The sequence below is a fragment of the Elaeis guineensis genome, chromosome 3, assembly GCF_000442705.2.
Source record: "Elaeis guineensis isolate ETL-2024a chromosome 3, EG11, whole genome shotgun sequence".
NCBI classification, from domain to species: Eukaryota; Viridiplantae; Streptophyta; class Magnoliopsida; order Arecales; family Arecaceae; genus Elaeis; species Elaeis guineensis.
The window spans coordinates 48,440,431-48,461,181 of record NC_025995.2 but is presented as its reverse complement, the minus strand read 5'-3'; positions in this window follow the sequence as shown (position 1 = coordinate 48,461,181).

The window sequence follows — 20,751 nt, the reverse complement described above, 5'->3', positions numbered from 1 at the left end:
GTTTGAAAAGTTTCTGGGTATAGTCAAGTACTTATGAAGTCGGTGTGTGAGTCAAGATGGGATTGACCACTCTTGATTAACTTCAGGAAGAGAATGTCTCGCTGTGTTTCAATTTAGCAAAACCTAGGCTTGGGTAATCCTCATGAGGAGTCACAGGATTTGTAAAATTTTGAGACTCAATAGAGATGACTTGTATGAGTGTTGACAGCATACTCAAAGTTGTTTTGAGCATTATTGGTTAAAAAGATAAATTATATGATAACCATGGGTCAGGGTTCTTAGAATGTTACTTTGCATACATTCGATCTATCTGGACGTCGGGAACCATTGCTAGATGGTTACTTCGACTGGTACAAAAATTTATTTCTATACTACTGACTTAGGTTCGAATCAATAAGATCACACACATAAGAGGTTGTAACCTAATCAGATGGTTAATCGATGATTGAGAATCGTTCTAAGGTTAAACAATCAATGTGATTGATGTTTGACCTAATGCAAGTGTTGTAGGAGGATCATTAGCAATTGGATTGCTAAATGGCTAAATCTGATTGGGCAATTGGGCTGAGATCAAGTATAATTAAATTTGATTCAATTAAAATTAGTTTGAATTTAATTAAATTAAGTCTAATTAGTTTATTGGATAAGCCAGTTGCAAGGGAGAACAAGTCTCTATTTGACTAGGACTTATATGCACCAATTCCTAATTAAGTTAGGATTTAAATCAGAATTAAATATAGTTTAATATGGTTTAATTAGACTTCTATTTAGACTAGGATCATCATTAATTAAGTTACAATTAATTTAGATTGGGTTCAAAGAGCTTGACCTAGTCTACATAAGAATCCTAGTTAGACTAGGATTCCAAATCCTCCCTTGCGCCAACTAAGAAATCTCAAGCCCATGCCCACTAATTAATTTTTAGATATTTTTCTATGATATCCATATCTAAGGAAAGTAATCTCACACCACTTATTCTAGAGATTTGAATTAGATTTGATTTGATTCAATATAGAAAGTGATTTGGTTAATTATGAAAAGTGGTTTAGGTTTATCTCCTTTGTTTGAAAGAGTCCCTCTTCACAAGGACTACTCTCTCCCCTCTTGCGCCAACTTTCCCCAAGCTTATCCTATCATTTTGTTGCCCCTTTTAAGCATCTTATCTTAATCTCCACGAATTTTATGAGGGAGGGGGCGTCCAAGAGTTGGACGCCCCATAAGTTCCTTGTTTGACTAGGTCTCTTGACCTAGTTTACCATATATAATTGGCGCCGCCCATATGCCATCAAAAGAGAGTCAAAAATTGGTGAAAAATAGATAGAAAAACCATAGGAGAAAGTGGATGGCATGGGTGGTTTGAGGCACCAAGATCCTTGGAGGAGAGTCTTCTATCAAGAGATCAAAAGTTGATATCTTGTAGAGAAAAAAGGTAAGAGGAAAGATTGTCTTCTCTCATTGTTTTTCTTTCATATTATTTTCTCTTTGTTTTTATATTTTTATGTGATAAAAATCTGAGAGAGAAAGAGGGATGGTGTGGTGGATCTATGCTCCAATGAGTTAGGGCATGGTGATCTAATTTTGGACAAATCTGATCATGTTCTGATGAGAGAAGAAGAAGAAAAGGAGGTCTTTTCTTAAGGTTTCCTTTAGAACCATTCTTCTTGATAAATCATGAGATTTTTCTATGAGAAAAATTAGATATCATAAGATTTGAAAGTTAGAAAAATATCTAGAGAAGAAAGTCTTCTCATGTCCTAGCATAGAGAAGTTCTCAGGACATCAATCGTTGATGTACTGAAAGAGAAGATCTGTCCTCTCTTAGGATCTTTTCTTTTATATTATTATTTTTGATTTTAGGGAGGTCAAAGGGTTTGACTTCTCCCTCATTTCTCCTCATATTCTTCATCTCATGAAATATCCAAGAGATCCAAAGAATATTTTTTTAGATTAGCCATCCGGAGGGATCTGCAAGAAGCTAGCACTTCGAGCGGATCTTCATTCGATGAACCTTCGATTTTATTGCAGCCTCGTGTGGATCACCTGTAGAGGTCGGATGCGTGTTCATCTCTAAAGGCAATAAAAAAAATCAACCATAGAGTTCTCAACATGCATGAAGGTAAGAGATCTGATCTCTTCTCTTATCTATATGTGATCTAGGTTTTATAACTAAAACTGTTTTAGATCTAGGGTATTGATTTGATCAATACCAAAGCTTTTATTTTCTGATTTATAAATATAATATGATATGTTATAGGTCCTAATTATAGGGTTTAGTAATCTGATTACATGCATTTGTATATTAAATTATTTAATTTACATATTTTGCTATATTATATTTTAAAATTATTTTAAAATTCATGCATGAAACCCTGCATCCTTTCCAACAGTGGTATCAGAGCATCTAGGTTCTTTTATAATATGTTCATGATTGCATTAAAATAAATCTAAAAAATAAAATAATGATCGCACGGACTGTAGGTTGTCCTGCTGCAAGGTTTACCCCTTCAATGCAAAGGTTGTCCTAGTACGTTGTGATCAAAAAAATTGAAAAAGGTTTAAATGAATCTTGTCATGAATGTTTTAGATTAGGTCTATTTCATAGATTAAAATCAGCCAAGAATAGGATCTTGCGAAGGTTCTATTTGCTAATCGGGCCGGCTCGACCAGCATGCCAGCTCAACTGAAAAGTTGGCTGAATTTAATTGTTTTAACATACAATTAGTGTTTGTTAGTGAAATAAGCCGACCCATTTTTGAAATGAGTTGACCTATTTAGTGAAATAACACTAGATTGTATTAAACCTTTCAAAAGTTGAAAATAGATTTCAAAATGCCGAACCCCAACCCTCAGCCATGAACTTAATTAAAAGAATTAAGTGATTGTTTAGGATCTAGGTTTGTGATTTAAAGATCCTAAGACAATTTCATAAAACATGGGTTAAAGGGTAATGGGTTAGCTTTCATCAGGTCATTAACCGGGTTAGACCTAGGGTTAGATTAAATATGGACTAAGTTAAAAAATTGATCAAACCTAATTAAAAGTTAATTAGGATTAGGTCATTTCTATAGATCATTTCAATAGTTGTAGTTGATCAAAATCCATATATCTAACAAATGGACGCTGATCATGGCTCAGCGGTTGAGCCTGAGTCTTTGGGCAGACCAAATCAAAACTGATAAACCAGTTGATGTCTAAGGTAAACTTGATCGGTGGTTTTTAATTGGGAGCCCACTTACCTAACCATTTCTTATGGTGTCTAAGGCAAGCTTTGGCAGACCCTCCCATCGATCATACTTCCCTTGCCAATGTGGTTAATTAGGTCTTGATTAGATTGCTCATTGATTCGTGCTAACCCATGTCACATAGAAAATCAGTGAATCTGATTTCATTCAGTGAGACTGATCTAGGTGCCCATGGACCAAATTTGATCCTAGTCTTTATTAATGACTTGAGAAGTCAGTGGGAGGACTTGACTTGGTGAAGTCAGTGGGAGCAAATTGGTCCATGTCCTTTCTATCCTTAAATTACTAATAATTTTAAACTAGTTGATGTCTAAGGTAAACTTGATTGGTGGTTTTTAATTGGGAGCCCGCTTACCTGGCCATTTCTTATGGTGTCTAAGGCAAGCTTTGGCAGACCCTCCCATCGATCATACTTTCCTTGCCAATGTGGTTAATTAGGTCTTGATTAGGTTGCTCATTGATTCGTGCTAACCCATGTCATATAGAAAATCAGTGAATCTGATTTCATTCAGTGAGACTGATCTAGGTGCCCATGGACCAAATTTGATCCTCATCTTTATTAATGACTTGAGAAGTCAGTGGGAGGACTTGACTTGGTGAAGTCAGTGGGAGCAAATTGGTCCATGTCCTTTCTATCCTTAAATTACTAATAATTTTAAATCCTTTAAAATTATTAGGTTCTTAAAATGATAAAGTTATGGAGATAACTGAGTCATAGCCTCCCATTAAGGTGTTTTGATAATGGGTCTATTAACTCAATAATCATTGCAGATCCAAAGGCCTGGTGCTTGTTGACTAATGGAATTATCACTCATTATATGACGACTTGGAAGTGTCTTTCTAATGATGGTTAGGTTAGCCAACCAAAGTTGGGCTTAATCATTCGTTGGTTAAATGCACCAAGTATGGTCATGTTAATGGTTAGACCTAACCGGATCCTTACAGTGGAGGCCAAAGCCTACTGATTAGGTTTCTGGGGCAAAATTAAATTATTAGAAGTTGTTTGGAGAAACAATTAGTTAATGAACCTACCCGTAGATGTAGATGGATTGGCCGACCAAAGTCGGGCTTGTGTGTAGTCATTGTGGATTCTAGTACCTACTAGAAAATTAAAGTAATTCTCGAATTGGAAGTAGAGGCTACCAATTTGAATAAAATAGTGAGAGAACCTTGAGACTAAAGTCCAAGTCTCTAGGCTTAAAATAATTCATATACATTAGGTCATTGTTCTTTTTTTTCAAAATAAGGCTAAACCTTAATTGTTCCAATCGCTGTTAGACAGTGATGACTTATGGGACCCAACTTCGTTAATTACTATCAAAAGTTGAATTTGGTTCAGCAGTACGAATGGGTTCGTATTAGGGCTTCTTAGTCCAGTCAAAACAGTTAGTCTAAAATTGATCCAAATCAGACATATTGCTTCTACTAGAAGTAGGATCATAGGAAGAAGAATTGTCTTGCTTTCCTTGACCATAATAGGCTGAATAAGAGAAAGGAGCAAGAGTTGCTTATCAAGGATGTTATATAATAACACCTTAAAGTTTCTCTATGTAATTCCACTACCTAGGTATTAGATACCATGATCTTATGCAATTTATTGCTAGGACTACAAGTAAGTGGAATGTCTGAAAATGGTGAAAAATTCTTGAATATTTGGGATAGAAGTCTTATTCCAATCCTAACTTTAGAAATTGTAGAGCTTATTTTCAAATATTGTCATTTAAAATAATTGTTACTATTATCCATTGTTTATAATGAATGTAATCTTTGTTGGCCTTTTGGCCAAAGATGATCATTATTCATTGTTGCTCCTTGAATTGATTTTGATGATTACAAAGTATTTGAGGAGGTTACTAATGATTTTGGCTTGGAAAAAGATTGATTGTATTTTTGGGGCAAAATCATAATTTTACCAAGTTCTGATTCGGAAGCCTCGAGAGCAAGAGTAGAAGATTTGTAATCTATTGGAGGTAATTTCAATATTTTTGGATGTATATTTTAAAAGAAAATAATATTTATAAATTTGAGTCGACCCCATGAGTTGATTCATATCAAAAGGGGATGAACGGCACGTTATTTTTTGACTGACACACTCTGTGAGTCGACTCTATGAGTTGACCCCTGAGCATGAGTCAACCTCTACTGCTGTGTAGATTAAAATTACAGAATAGTCATTTTCTGTTCTGTGCCACCGAAGTCAACCCCATGAGTCGACTCATGAGCATGAGTCGACCCTATGAGTCGACCCCTGCAATGAAAAAATTTCACAATGACTAGTTTTCAGCTCATTTTGGCTGCATTTAATGCCCATTTAATGTGTTCTAACGGCTCTATTTCAGCCCAGATTACTCTCCACCATCATTTGAAGTTATAAAAGGAACTTAAAGGAGAGAATCAACTAAGTTTTGAAAAGGTTCTTCAAGCATTCACTTCAACCCTAAGCAAGAGCCCTCTTGAAGTTAAAGAAGCTTTTATTTTAAGTTCACCAACCTCTCAAGAGCTCATTCAAGTCTTCAACTACCTTGAGGAAAATCAGAAAAGCTTGCTTCTCTTTGTGTAAAGTGTATTTAAATCTTTATTCGCTCATTAAATGAGCTACATCTGTATTTCTATGTAATTAACTGCTATACTCTATTTTGAGTTGATATTTTATTTTGGAAGGGTTCCAAAATGTGAAAAGATTGATCCGAACCTTGAATCGGATTGTATTAGGTTGGTTTGTATCCGAGAAATAAGTATTCTAGCTTGGAATAGCTAGAGTCGGAGGTTCCGATGTTGTATTCAGGTTGAATACGATTTAGTGGATTTGAATTCTCAAGTAGGATCTTAGAGAGTGGATGTAGGTGCAAGGTTGGCACCAAACTACTATAAATCTTTTTATTTGTGTTGTGCTTACTTGCTCTCCTTTTAAATTTCCTTATCTTCTTGCATGCTTGCATCCAACTTCTACACCTTACATAAAGTTCACTCTACACATTTATCCTGATCATTGTTAAATAATTCTCATAGTTGTAAGTTAATTTTAAATTTTTAAAAATCCAATTCGCCCCCCTTCCTCTTAGGTTGCATAGCTGGGCATCAAGTGGTATCAAAGCTCGGTGCTCTAGCCCTACTTTGATTTAACCATCAAAGAGCTAAAGATCTATGGCAACTCAAGTTGGCACTTCACCAGCCGAGGGGCAGTCCATAAACTGACCTCTACTTTTCAATGGGTCAAATTATACCTATTGGAAAGCTCAGATGAAAATTTTTATTCAAGTACTTAACTATGATATGTGGAGTATCATAGTAAATGGACCACACACACCCACTAAAATAATTGATGGTGTAGAATCAACCAAACTCAAAAAAGAATGGGATGAGGTTGATAAGAAAATGGCTCAACTAAATACTAAAGCCATGAATATTTTATATTATGCTCTAGATGCTAATGAATTTAATCATATTTCAACATGCATGTTAGCTAAGAAAATATGGGATAGATTAGAAGTAACTCATGAAGGAACTAATCAAGTGAAGGAATCAAAAATCAACATGCTTGTGCATAAATATGAACCTTTTAAAATGGAACATGATAAATCAATAACTGAATATTTACTCATTTTACTGATATTATTAATGGTCTAAAAAGTCTTGGTAAGTCTTATTCTAACAGTGATCTCGTAAGAAAGATTCTTAGGTCTTTACCAAGGACTTGGGAGGCCAAAGTGACTGCAATCCAAGAAGCCAAAGATCTGAATATCTTATCCTTGGAGGAGCTTCTAGGATCACTGATGACTCACGAGCTAAGCATGAAACAACATCAAAAAGAAGATATAAAAAAGAAGAGGATAATCTCTCTTAAATCCACTGCTCAACCTGATGAAGAATCTGATGATACAGAAAATGAAGAGCAGGATGAAGAAATGGCCCTCATTACTAGAAGGTTTAAGAAGTTTTTGAAGAAAAGAAGAAGAAAAGGAATGAGGAAGAGGCCACCTACAAAAGGGGAACATAGCAAAGAGAAGGATAAGGAGCAACCCCTTATTTGTTATGAATGCAAGAAATTGGGATACTTTAAGTCTGAATGCCCACAACTGAAGAAGGGTCCCAAGAAGTACAAGAAGAAGGCCATGATGGTTACATGGAGCGGAAGTGATGAGTCAAGCTCCGAAGAAGAAGACTCAAATGAACAAGCCAACTTATGCCTTATGGCACATAAAAATGAGGTAAATACTGAAACTCCTATTGACTTTACCTTTGAAAAACTTCATGAAGTATTTTATGATCTAATTGATGAACTAAAGAAGCTAGGGGTAAAGGACAAAGAATTAAAATCAAAGAATCAATCTTTACTAAAAGAAAATGAGAGTATTTCAAATGAAAAATCAATTCTGTCTCAAGAAAATTTGAACTTAAAAATTGAGATAGCCAAGTTAAAACCAATGGTTGAAAAATTCACTTTAAGTTCAAATAAACTTCACATGATACTTGACAATCAAAAGGCCATTTATGATAAAGCTGGTCTTGGATATAACCCTTTAAAGAAATAAAATTTTTTGAAAAATATCTTTGTAAACTCATCATACAACAAGTTTTCAAATATAACTTACTTTAAATTGGTAGAGTAGGACACAAATCCTATTTATATTTTTCTAATAAATCTGAAAATTTTAATGTAAAGAAAATTTGGATTCCAAAAGGAACCATTATGATTAACCAAAAAAGATTCAAGAAAACTTGGGTACCTAAAGTCAAAACCTGACTCTTGTGTGTAGGTGTGTCTTGCATCCCAAGGAGCAAACCGAAAATGGTATCTTGATAGCAGGTGCTCAAGACACATGACTGGTGATAAATCTCAATTCATCACACTTGATGCTAAACATGGAGGGATGGTCACCTTTGGAGACAATGGTAAAGGAAAGATAATCGGTATAGGTAACATTGGTATCACTCCCTCCAAGTATATTGAAAATATTTTATTAGCAGATGATTTAAAACATAATTTATTATGCATCAGTCAATTTTGTGATAAAGGATACAAAGTCATTTTTGAATCTTCAATTTATATTGTAACTAGTCCTATTAATGAAGGCATTAAATTTGTTGGGCATAGACATGGTAATATTTATATGGTAGATTTGAATGATCTTATCAAAGTAAACATGCAATACCTAATAGCCTTGAATGCCAAGATTAATGAGACTAGTTGGCTTTGGTATCGTAGGCTTGCACATATTAGCATGCATTCACTTTCAAAACTTATTAAAAAGTAATTAGTTATCGGCTTACCCAAACTGAATTTTAAAAAGAATAGAATTTGTGATGCATGCCAAATGGGTAAACAAACATGAGTCTCATTTAAATCTAAAAATATTATTTCAACTTCTAGGCCATTAGAACTATTGCACATGGATTTATTTGGACCCACTAGAACTACTAGTCTAGGTGGAAAATGATATGGTTTTATAATTATTGACGATTTTTTTCATTTTACATGGGTCTTCTTTTTGGCACATAAGGATGAAATTTTTCATATTTTCTCAAAATTTTATCGAAAATTCATAAATAAAAAAGATTTTTTAATTCAAAATATTCGAAGTGATCATAGAATCAAATTTGAAAATCAAGATTTTGAAAAATTTTATGATAAAAAAAGTATTGACCATAACTTTTCAGCACCTAGGATTCTCCAACAAAATGGGGTAGTAGTAAGAAAAAATAGAACTCTTGAAGAAATGGTCCGTACCATGCTATGTGAAAGCAACCTTCCAAGATATTTTTGGGCGAAAGCAATTAACACGGTATGTTACATATTAAATCATACTTTAATCAGACAAATTTTAAAGAAAACTCTCTATGAGCTTTGGAAAGGAAGGAAACCAAACATTGCATATTTTCATATTTTTGGTTGTCGATGTTTTGTTTTGAACAATGGTAAAAAAAGACTAGAAAAATTTGATGCAAAATTTGATGAAGTAATTTTTCTTGATTACTCCTCTTCTAGCAAAACTTTTAGAGTTTTCAACAAAAGAACTTTAGTAGTAGAGGAGTCAATATATATTATTTTTGATGAAACTAATGATCTTCCTTCAAGAAAGAATGAAGGTATTGATGATGCAGATCCTCTTATAGAAGGGATGAAGAAGATCACTATAAAAGACTCAACCATTCAAGATAATGAAGAACATGAAGACAAACAGAATGAGGAAGGTGAAGAACAACCTGCAGGTACAAATGATCTACCCAAAGAATGGAGGTATGATCACAATCACCCCAAGAAACTAATCATTGGTGATCTTATACATGGTGTAAGAACTCATTCTTCACTTAAAGATGCATTCAATTATTTTGCTTTTGTCTCTCATCTTGAACCTAAAATCATAGATGAAGCTGAAAAAGATTATAATTGGATAAATGCAATGCAAGAAGAACTTAATCAATTTGAAAGAAATAATGTATGGACTTTAGTTTCAAGACCTAAAAATTATTCAATAATAGGCACAAAATGGGTATATAGGAATAAATTAGATGAACATGAAAATGTGATAAGAAATAAAGCGAGATTTGTTGCCAAAGGTTATAATCAAGAAGAAGGAATTGATTTTGATGAGACCTTTGCACCTGTTGCTAGATTAGAAGTAATTAGACTTCTACTTATATATGCTTGCTTTATGAATTTTAATTTATTCCAAATGGATGTCAAAAGTGCTTTTCTAAATGGATATATTGCTGAAGAAGTTTATGTAGAACAACCTTCACATTTTGAAAATCATGTTTTTCCTAATCATGTTTTTAAATTAAACAAAGCATTATATGGTTTGAAACAAGCACCTAGGGCTTGGTATGAAAGGCTAAGCAAATTTTTGCTTAATAATAATTTTTCAAGAGAAAATATAGACACAACTTTTTTCATTAAAAGAAATTAAAATGATATATTAGTTATACAAATATATATTGATGATATTATTTTTCGATCTACTAATGAAACTCTTTGTCAAGATTTTGCTAAGCTCATGCAGGGAGAGTTCGAAATGAGCATGATGGGAGAACTTACATTCTTCCTCAGAGGTAAAGCAATTAGTACACAAACAAAGGAAGGAATCTCCATCATCCAAAGTAAGTACACAAGAGAACTACTCAAAAGATTTAGAATGGAGAACTCTAAAGCAATTGGTACACCTATGAGCCCATCATGTAAGCTTGACAAGGATGAAAGAGGTAAAAATATAGACTTAAAATTTTATAGAGGTATGATTGGTTATCTATTATATTTAACTGCTAGTAGACTAGATATTATGTTTAGTGTTTGTCTTTGTGCTCGCTTTCAATCAAATTCGAAAGAATCTCACTTGAATGTAGTTAAAAGAATCCTTAGATATTTAAATGATACACAAACTCTAGGACTATGGTATTCTAAGGACTCATCAATTGACTTGATAGGATATTCAGATGTCGATTTTGTTGGTTATAGATTAGATAGAAAAACTACTGCCAATTTCTTAGAGTTAACTTAATCTCTTGGTTTAGCAAGAAGCAAAACTCGGTAGCACTGTCTACAGCCGAGGTCGAATACATTGTAGTCGAAAGTTGTTGTGCTCAAATCTTGTGGATTAAGCAACAACTTGAAGACTTTGACATCAAACTCAATGAAACTCCCATAAGATGTGATAACACCAGTGCTATAAATCTAACTAAAAATCTAATTCAGCATTCTAGATCAAAATATATTGAAATTAGGCATCATTTCATAAGAGAACATGTCCAAAATAAAGATATAATTCTTGATTATGTTTGTACTGAAAAATAATTGGCTGACATCTTTACCAAGGTCTTAAGTAAAGATAGATTTTGTGAAATTAGAAGAGAACTAGGAATCCTTGATCCATCAGCTTAAGTATCTCCTTGATTCCAAATTCTTAATGCCAAAAATTCATTGAACCAAATCTATTGAGCTCAATTCTCATTTTTCTTAAGAGCTCAAAAGCTCAAAATTATCATTCACATGATCAATATTTGGGTAAACATCCTTCTCTCAGAGTTTCAAATTTTTTCAAAATTATCCCATCATTCGTTTGAATTTTTCTGTACCATGAGTCGACCCCTAGGGTCGACCCTAGGGTAAACTTGCAATTTTGTCAAAACCCTTCGGCGCTGTCTTCTTATTGGAAATTTTTTCTTGAGCCGACTCAGCCCTTAATCTTCTTCCTCCCACCGAACCTAAAGCTCTCCATCTCTTCTCCCTCAAACCAAAGATTTCTCTCAAATCTCTCTTCCCACCAATTTTCACCCTTTAAATCATCCATTTAGGAACCAACTTCCTCTCCTCTTTCTTCCTCGTTTGGGCGGTTCGAGCTTGCCCTAGATTCTACCTCTCTTCTCCAAATCGATGCTTCACCTCTCCAAAATCTTGGCTTTTCCACTAGAATCCTTTTCTCTCTCCCTCACATTTAGTCTCCAAAGCTTCGTGTAAGTCCTTCTTGTGCAAATGGCTCCCAAAATGAAGCTTCCATAGAGAAGAAAATCTGTTCGTGGGTTGGAAGGGAGTGTACGCAGAAAGAGATTAGCAGCCGAGCCCTCTCCAGCTCCAATCCCTACTCCAGGTCCTACTTCAGCTTCCACTCAGTCCCCAATCAGCCCAAGCAAGGTACCTCTCTCTAATCGAAAAGTGAAACTCGAAAAAAATATTGATTTCAAGTTTTTTGAAAAAGAAGGGTTCACTATTGGATCGAAGATTAAGTATCAAGGATGGGAATTTTACTACTCTTTAAAGGAAAATACTTATGTCGATCTAATCAGAGAACTTTACTTAAATTTGAGCTATAGCAATGGAACAGTGAAATCTACAGTAAAAGGTATTGATGTTATTCATGATCCAGTACATTTGGGACAGATACTGCATTTGCCTTGTGAAGGCTATATCAATATGGAGCTCCTTATTAAAGAAGAAAGAATTAATGTTATCTTAGGGAGAACTTAAATTGGAAGTCTAAATAAATTGGAAGCAAAAATTTTTTCTATTGAGATGAGGCTGTTACATCACTTGGTAACCAAACTGTTTGTTCTTAAGAGTGGTAGACACGACCTTCTATCTGTTAGGGACATTTGCATTATGTACCATGTGATCACACAGACCCCTCTGAACCTTCCAGCATTGATGTTTGAGGCCATGAGAGAGATCCTAAATAGGTCCAAGGCTCACTTGCCTTTTGGTATGGCACTCACTTTAGTTTTTAAGAGGTTCGGAGTCAGTTTTGAGGGGGAGGCAGTTGCTAGACTATCCCACTCCGACACCATCAACCGCCACACACTGCATCGCATGGATTTTTCTAAGACTAATGGCGGTTGGACAAAGGGTGTTGAGGAGAGAGCGGAGGATACAGTAGAGGAGGAGGGACCATCTTCACCTCTTTGTGATCACAGAGCATCTCCAGATATTCAGTTCATATCTGATCACGAGGCTGGTCCTTCAGAGTCTGTGAGGAAGCATGCTTCAGTTCCATAGTCAGAGAGCAGGGCACATCTTTCAGAGTTCAGACTAGCAGATGATCAGATTGAGATGATGTCCCAACATGTTGCCTCCATTCTATCTCAGCAGTTTGCCACTTCAGTCTTTGCTCAAAGATCGACATCCCAGGGTGACTTAGACCAAACTCTGATCCCTCACATTTCTACTATTTTTCATATGCTTACTGATCAGTCGGTATGTATTGAGCAGCTTGAGAGATGTATTTTGAGATTGACAGGCAGGGTATTAGACTTGCAGGGGCAAGTATTAGCTTTAGCCCATCCCCAGCTGCATGAGGATATCACAGAGGTCTCAGACCTATCTGCAGAGGTGGCTAGACTTCGAGGAGTTTTAGAGAGTGGCTTTGACTTCTTGAGGAGAGAGATTAGGGGCTCCAGTGAGAATGCTTCTATTAAGTTTAGTGCCCTGATGCAGTCTGTATCGAGAGCCTTGAATCTTTTGGACACCATCAGACTTTTTCTTATTGCATAGTTCATAGCTTCTCAGGCTCCAGGACCCTCTCACCTCTCTACTCGTGCTGGTACCTCTATGTAGGAACCAGATCTAGGGTTTCAGGATTAGATCTTGAAACTTTTTCAAGATCATACAGCGGAAGACTAAAATAAATCAAAATTTATTTTCTAAGATCAGAAAATCCCTAGATCTAAGATCCTATTACATGATTATTACATGGCATTAAATCAGAAATTAAAATATATATTAATATATTTTGAACTACATGTTGATCATATCAACATGTTTCTATACTAGCTACATCTAATGTATGTATTAAATAATAGATCAGATCTATTACCTTGCAAGTTAGACGCTCTAACCTCGCTGATCCGGGCTTAAGGATGATGTTGCAAGCCGCACACGCGTCCGGCCTCTAGGAGTCGTCCACACGAGCCCACGAATCTCGATCAGAAGTCCTGCTTCAGGAAATCAGCACAGTATGCTGTACTGCGCTGATCCTTCTTTGATGGTTGATCAGGTGCCTCCTTCTTCTTGATTTGGACTCTTCCAAAGATGGAAAGTAGAAGGAGGAGTTTCAGATCTGAGACACTCTCAGGAAACTCAAGATGGAAGGAGGAAAGATATGAAAATAAAAACCCTAGAAGAAGACCCTCTTCTTCTTCACGTTTTTCTCTCTAGACACCCAAACTTGCATCTTTTATATCTCCACGACCCAAAGGTATTTCTCTCTAATTTTTGGATGACAGAAAGGCCTCTCAAATATCTATCTCTCCTTAAAATTTCATAAAGAAACTCGTCTTATATAGAGAGATATGATAGAGTCCTTGTCTAGGTCAAACACCTAGTCAAGGCTTATCCAAACATGGCAAGTAAAGGGACGCCCAACTCTTGAGCACCTCCTCCATATTTTCGTACATGGATCACTAGAAAAGGGTGTACAATGTAAACCCTAAAAGCCACAAAAATTCCAAAAAAAATTTGGATAAATTCGGTGCAAAATTGAAAGAGTTTTGGATTTCTAAAACTCTATCTCATAGAATTCGAAATCCAAACTTATTCCTTTTAGATTTGATCCAAATCACCTTCCATGTAAGAAAGAAGAGAGGAGACCTTTTGTGAACGTGGGAGAGATCTGAGAGAGGGCTTTTATCGCACAAAATAAGTGGAGATTGGCGTTGAATAAGAGAGAGGGCGTGGAGAAGGTTTATGTGGTGCAAGGTGGAATCCTAGTCCTACTAGGATTCTGTCTCATAACTTGTTTTAATTTGGTTTCCCAAACCAAATCAAATCAAAATTAGATCAACCCAATTAAAATAGGTCTTAACCCAATTAAGAACCTAATTTAATCAGATTAAATTAGATTTAAATCTGATTTAATTTTCTAATCAAATTAGAAATTAGATTGACCCAAGTCCTAGTTGAACTAGGACTAGTCTTTCCTTGCACTTGGCTTATCCAATAAACCAATTGGACTTGATCCAATCAAGCCCAAACCAAATCTAATTAAATCATATTTAATTAGACTTAATCTCAGCCCATTGGCTTAATCAAATTAAGCTAATTAGCAATCGAATTGCTAATCGATCCTCCTGCAACACTTGCACTGGGTTAAATATCAATCGTATTGATCATCTAACCCTAGAACGATTCTTAATCGTTGATCAACCATCCGATCGGATCATGAACTCTAATGTGTGTGACCTCATAGGTCCAAACCTAAGCCGGTAGCATAGGAACAAATTCCTATACCAATCGAAGTGACCATCTAGCAATGATACCCGACGACCGGATAGGTCGAATGTGTAGAACAACATCCTTAGAACCCATGCGGATATAGTTTTCATATAATTCATCTCCTTGACCAAAATGATCATAGGACACCCCAGAGCTCAACTGTCAACTCTGATCAGGTTGTCCACATTGTATTTCAAAATATCAAATCCATCTGATGGATTACCCTGGCCAAGGTTTTGCTAAATTGAAATACAACGACTCATTCTTCTCCAACTCTTGGAGTGGTCAATCCCATCTCGATCACACTCTGACTTCGCAAGTACTTGACTGTGCCCAGAAGCCTTCCGTCCCTGAATTAGAAATTCAGTTAGTCCGGTACCAAAGCACAGTGAGTTGCTTGCAAGTCACTGAGGTGATCTCAAGTCTAAGGGACACTTATACCTATATCCCATCAGAGACATTCTCGACAGCAGAATGCTCTGGAGTTGGTCACGTTCAATGACGATGTACCCTTACATCTCACCTGTATGCCATACCAGTGTCTCCACACTCCTTGGTTAAGAGGACAACCAACCCATATGGCCTACAGCGACCTATGCTCGATAGAAGCTGTCGTCCTTATTAACAGCCTATCATTTGGTCGTGAACAGTTTTAAGGACTAATCGATAAATCCTCTCTTTATCGAACTTAAATAGTCCTAAGGACTTCATCATAACAACGGAGTTCATTAGAAGATGAAAGCTTATGATGAAAATGCCAAATATATTTTATTTATTAACAAATCAATTACAATACTTGGTTGCTCAACCGTCAACAGCTTGACGATTGGCTTTTTGGGACACATTTCCCAACAACTCCCACTTGTCCTAAAGCCACTCGGCACAGTATCTAATACCCATCTTCGACTTGTGGTTGTCGAACTCCTTTATTGCCAGGGCTCTTGTGAAGGGGTCGGCTAGGTTCTCCTTTCAGTCGATCTTCTGAAGGTCGACGTCACCTCGATCCACGATCTCTCGGACCAGGTGGAAGCGGTGCAAGATGTGCTTCATCCGCTGATGTACTTTGGGTTCCTTCACCTGAGCTATGGTACCAGTGCTGTCGCAGTAGAGCAGGACTGGACCATCGAAGGAGGATGCTACTCCAAGTTCATTGATGAATTTCCTCAGCCACACAGCTTCCTTCGCGGCATCCGATGCTGCGATGTACTCCGCTTCACAAACAGAGTCCGCCACAGTATGCTGCTTGGAACTCTTCCAGCAGATGGCTCCACCATTCAGAGTAAAGATATAACCCGACACACTCCTGCTATCATCATGGTCAGATTGAAAGCTGGAGTCTGTGAACCCCACAAGTTTCAGATCTGACTCGCCATAAACCAACCATTGGTCCTTAGTATTTCTCAAATACTTAAGGATGGCTTTAACCACTTTCCAATGGTTTTCTCCAGGATCAGATAGGTATCTACTCACTACTCCTAGTGAGTATGCCACATCTGGTCTTGTACATGTCATGGCATATATGATAGATCCCACGGCTGTAGCATATGAGACTCTACTCATACGCTCTCTCTCTTCAGGAGTTGTCGGACAATCCTTCTTAGAGAGAGAAATTCCTTGGCCTATCGGTAGATAGCCCTTCTTGGAATTCTCCATGCTGAACCTCTTCAGCACAGTATCTATGTACATGGACTGGGATAACCCAAGCATCCTTTTAGATCTATCCCTATAGATCTTCATCCCTAGGATGTAGGATGCTTCACCCAAGTCCTTCATGGAGAACTGTGATGACAACCAAACTTTTATTCCTTGTAGTGCGGGGATGTCATTCCCGATTAAGAGAATGTCATCCACGTACAAGACAAGGAATACCACAACTGGACCATTTGCCCATTTATAGATGCAGGGCTCTTCTCCATTCTTAATGAAGCCATACGTTTTGATCACCTTATCAAAATGCATGTTCCAACTCCGAGAAGCTTGCTTCAATCCATAAATGGATCTCTGAAGCTTGCACACCTTGGACTCATCTGTGGATGTAAACCCTTCAGGTTGTATCATATACACCTCTTCAGTCAGCTCTCCATTCAGAAAAGCTGTCTTTACATCCATCTGCCAGATCTCATAATCCAGATGGGCAGCTATTGCAAGCATTATCCAAATAGATTTGAGCATTGCCACAGGGAAAATATCTCGTCATAGTCAATACCATAACGTTGACGATATCCCTTGGCAACCAGACGGGCTTTATAGGTCTCCACCTTTCCGTCTGCGCCCCTCTTCCTTTTGAAGACCCATTTACACCCAATGGGTTTAACCCCTTCAGGTGGGTCAACCAATGTCCATACATCGTTGACCTTCATGGACTCCATTTCGGATTTCATGGCTTCAAGCCATTTCTCGAAATCAGGTCTCTGCATAGCATCCATATAGGTGATCGGATCCTCATTATTCTCATCAAGTTTGATGGGATCACCGTCCCGGACCAAGAAACCGTAGTATCTGTCCGGCTGACGCGGTACTCTACCGGATCGCCTTAATGGTGCAGGTATATTGGGCTCCGGATGTGATCTAATCATATCCGACTCAGGTTCAGCTATTGGTGTCGGTCCTTCTACCTGTTGAACTTCATCAAGTTCAACCTTAGAGGCAACGGTTCCTTCACCAAGGAACTCCTTTTCTAAAAAGATTGCCTTAAGGCTGACGAACACCTTTTGTTCATCAGCATGGTAGAAAAAATATCTTTTTGTCTCTTTGGGGTACCCTATGAATGAGCATTTGTCAGACCTAGGTCCAAGTTTGTCTGTGACTAATCGTTTGACATAGGCCGGGCACCCCCAGACCCTAAGGTGTGAAAGTGCTGGCTTACGTCCCGTCCATATCTCATATGGAGTCTTAATTACAGACTTACTTGGAACCCTATTTAATAGATAACAGGCTGATTCGAGTGCATATCCCCAGAAGGATATCGACAAGCTAGCAAAACCCATCATGGATCGGACCATATCTAACAGAGTCCGATTCCTCCTTTCAGACACACCATTATGCTGTGGTGTTCCTGGAGGAGTCCATTGAGAGAGAATCCCATTCTCTCCTAGATATGTGAGAAACTCACTAGAAAGATATTCTCCTCCTCGATCAGATCGAAGAGTTTTAATACTCTTCCCAGTTTATTTTTTTACTTCACTTCAGAATCGTTTGAACATTTCAAATGAATCCGACTTATGTTTCATCAGATAGACATATCCATATAGGTATAGGTCATCCGTGAAAGCTATGAAGTAGAAATATCCACCTCTAGCACTGGTGCTCATGGGCCCACATACATCAGTATGTACTAGGCCCAAGAGCTCAGTAGCTCTCTCACCTTTTTCAGTAAAAGGTGACTTGGTCATTTTACCAAGAAGACAGAACTCACAGGTTGGAAGTGATTCACAATCACTGACTTTGAGGATTCCCTCTTGAGTCAACCTGTTTATTCTGTTCTTATTTATATGACCTAGCCTCCAATGCCATAAGTAGATATTTAACACACTATCTAATCTAGGGTGCTTGCCAGTAGAATAGACTCTTATCAGGCTTGATCTTTTTGGTCTGGCTCTGCACAGATGTCCCAGCCTGAACTTGCACCTTCTTGACTTTCTTCTTCTTGTTCTTCTTTCCTTTCTCAAAGGGTCGAGAACCAGAAGATGAACCTCCCACTGAGTTCACTGAGTTTACCGACTCCTTGAGGAGTTGGTGATCCTTCTCAAAGTTCTGAAGCAACCCCATTAACCCATGGTAGTTTACTTCAGGCTTTGTCATTCTATAATGAGTGAGGAATGGGAGACAAGACTTGGGCAGCGAGTTCAGTATTGCATCTTTCCCAAGCTGCTTTCAAGGGAAAGCCGAGCTTGCTCAATCGTTCCATCAGCTCGATCATGTACAATACGTGATCAGTGATAGAGACTCCATCCCATATTTTGGCGTTGAAGATGGCACAACTAGTCTTGTGCCTCTCTACATCATCGGGTGTGCCAAAGGTATCCTCCAACACTTGAAGCATGTCCTTTGGCTGAGCCGTCTCGAATCTGCGACTGAACTCGTCGCTCATGATAGCAGCCAGCATGATACAGCGCACCGTGGTCCGATCACTGAGCCACTTCTGGTAAGTGTCTCTAACTGTTCCACATGCATTGACAGCTGGCTCCTCAGGTGCAGGATCCATTATCACATATAGGATCCGTTCATGCTCCAGGACTATCTTCAACTTTCGGTACCAGCTACCGAAGTTGGGTCCCACCAACTTATCATTGTCCAACAATGATCGGAGCGATAGGGAAGTGGCCATATTTGCACAAAGGAGAACCATAACCTAATTAGTAATTGATTCATTAAACCTAAAGATTTGGACTTTAATCAAAAGGTTTCTCCCACTATTTTATTCGAATTGGTAGCCTCTACCTTCAATTCGAGGAATTACCCTAATTCCTTAGCGGGTACTAGAATCCACTTAGACTGCACACAAGCCCAACTTTGGTTGGCCAACCCATGTACATCTAAGGGTAGGTTCATAACCAATTATTTCTCTAAACAATTTCTAGTAATTTTAATTTTGCCCCAGAAACCTAATCAGTAGGCTTTGGCCTCCACTGTAAGGATCCGGTTAGGTCCAACCATTAACATGATCATACTTGGTGTATCTAACCAACGAATGATTAAGCCCAACTTTGGTTGGCTCACCTAACCACCATTAGAGAGATACTTCCAAGTCGTCATATGATGAGTGATAATTCCATTAGTCAACAAGCACCAGGCCTTTGGGTCTGCAATGATTATTGAGTTCATGGACTCATTATCAAACACCTTAATGGGAGGCTATGACTCAGTTATCTCCATAACTTTATCATTTTAAGGACCTAATAATTTTAGAGGATTTAAATAATATAGAGGATGAGGTCAGATGAACCAGCTTATCATGATCCTCCCACTGGCTTCACCAAGTCAGCTTAAGGGAGACCAGGGCTGGTCTAGGAGCACCTAAATCAGTCACACTGATTTACCTAGCTGACATGGGTCAGCTCGAATAGTCAAGTGATCCGATCAAAACATAATTTCACCAAGAGGCCAGGTAAGTTCGATCAGTGGGAGGGTCTGCCAAAGCTTGCCTTAGACACCATCATGAATGGCCAGGTAAGCGGGCTCCCAATTAAAAACCACCGGTCTGGTTTACCTTAGACACCAACTGGTTTAATTAGTTTCGATTAGATCAACCTAACAGTTCGTGCTAGACCGCTTAGCCAAGAATCAAGTCCATTTGGTTCTCGTTAAAGACATGGACTTGACCAACTACAACTATTGTAATTGATCTAGAGAATCCTTGACCTAATCTAAGACAACAATTGATTAGATTTAGTCAATTCTCTAATTAAATCCATCTTTAATCTAACCATAGGTCTAACCCAATTAATGGACCTAATTTCCACTAACCCATTAACCCAATGTGTTATGATTTGTGTCTTAGGTTCTTCAATTCACAATCCTAGAACCTAATCAAACAACTTCTTAATTCTTAATTAAGTTTTGGGCTGAGGGTTGGGTTTGGCTTTTCAAAAAAATAATTTTCATATTTGTAAAACAATTTTACAATATGATTCTACCAATCATATTGCATGTTTGATTCATAATCAAGATGCAAGTGAAATAAACATGAAACTACTTTAGATCTAATCTAAACAGGTTCATGTAATTGAAACAATTTCAACTTTAAACAATTTCTTTGCAAAAAATTATTAACAAAGAGATTTTATTTCAGATTTAAACATCTTTTAAATC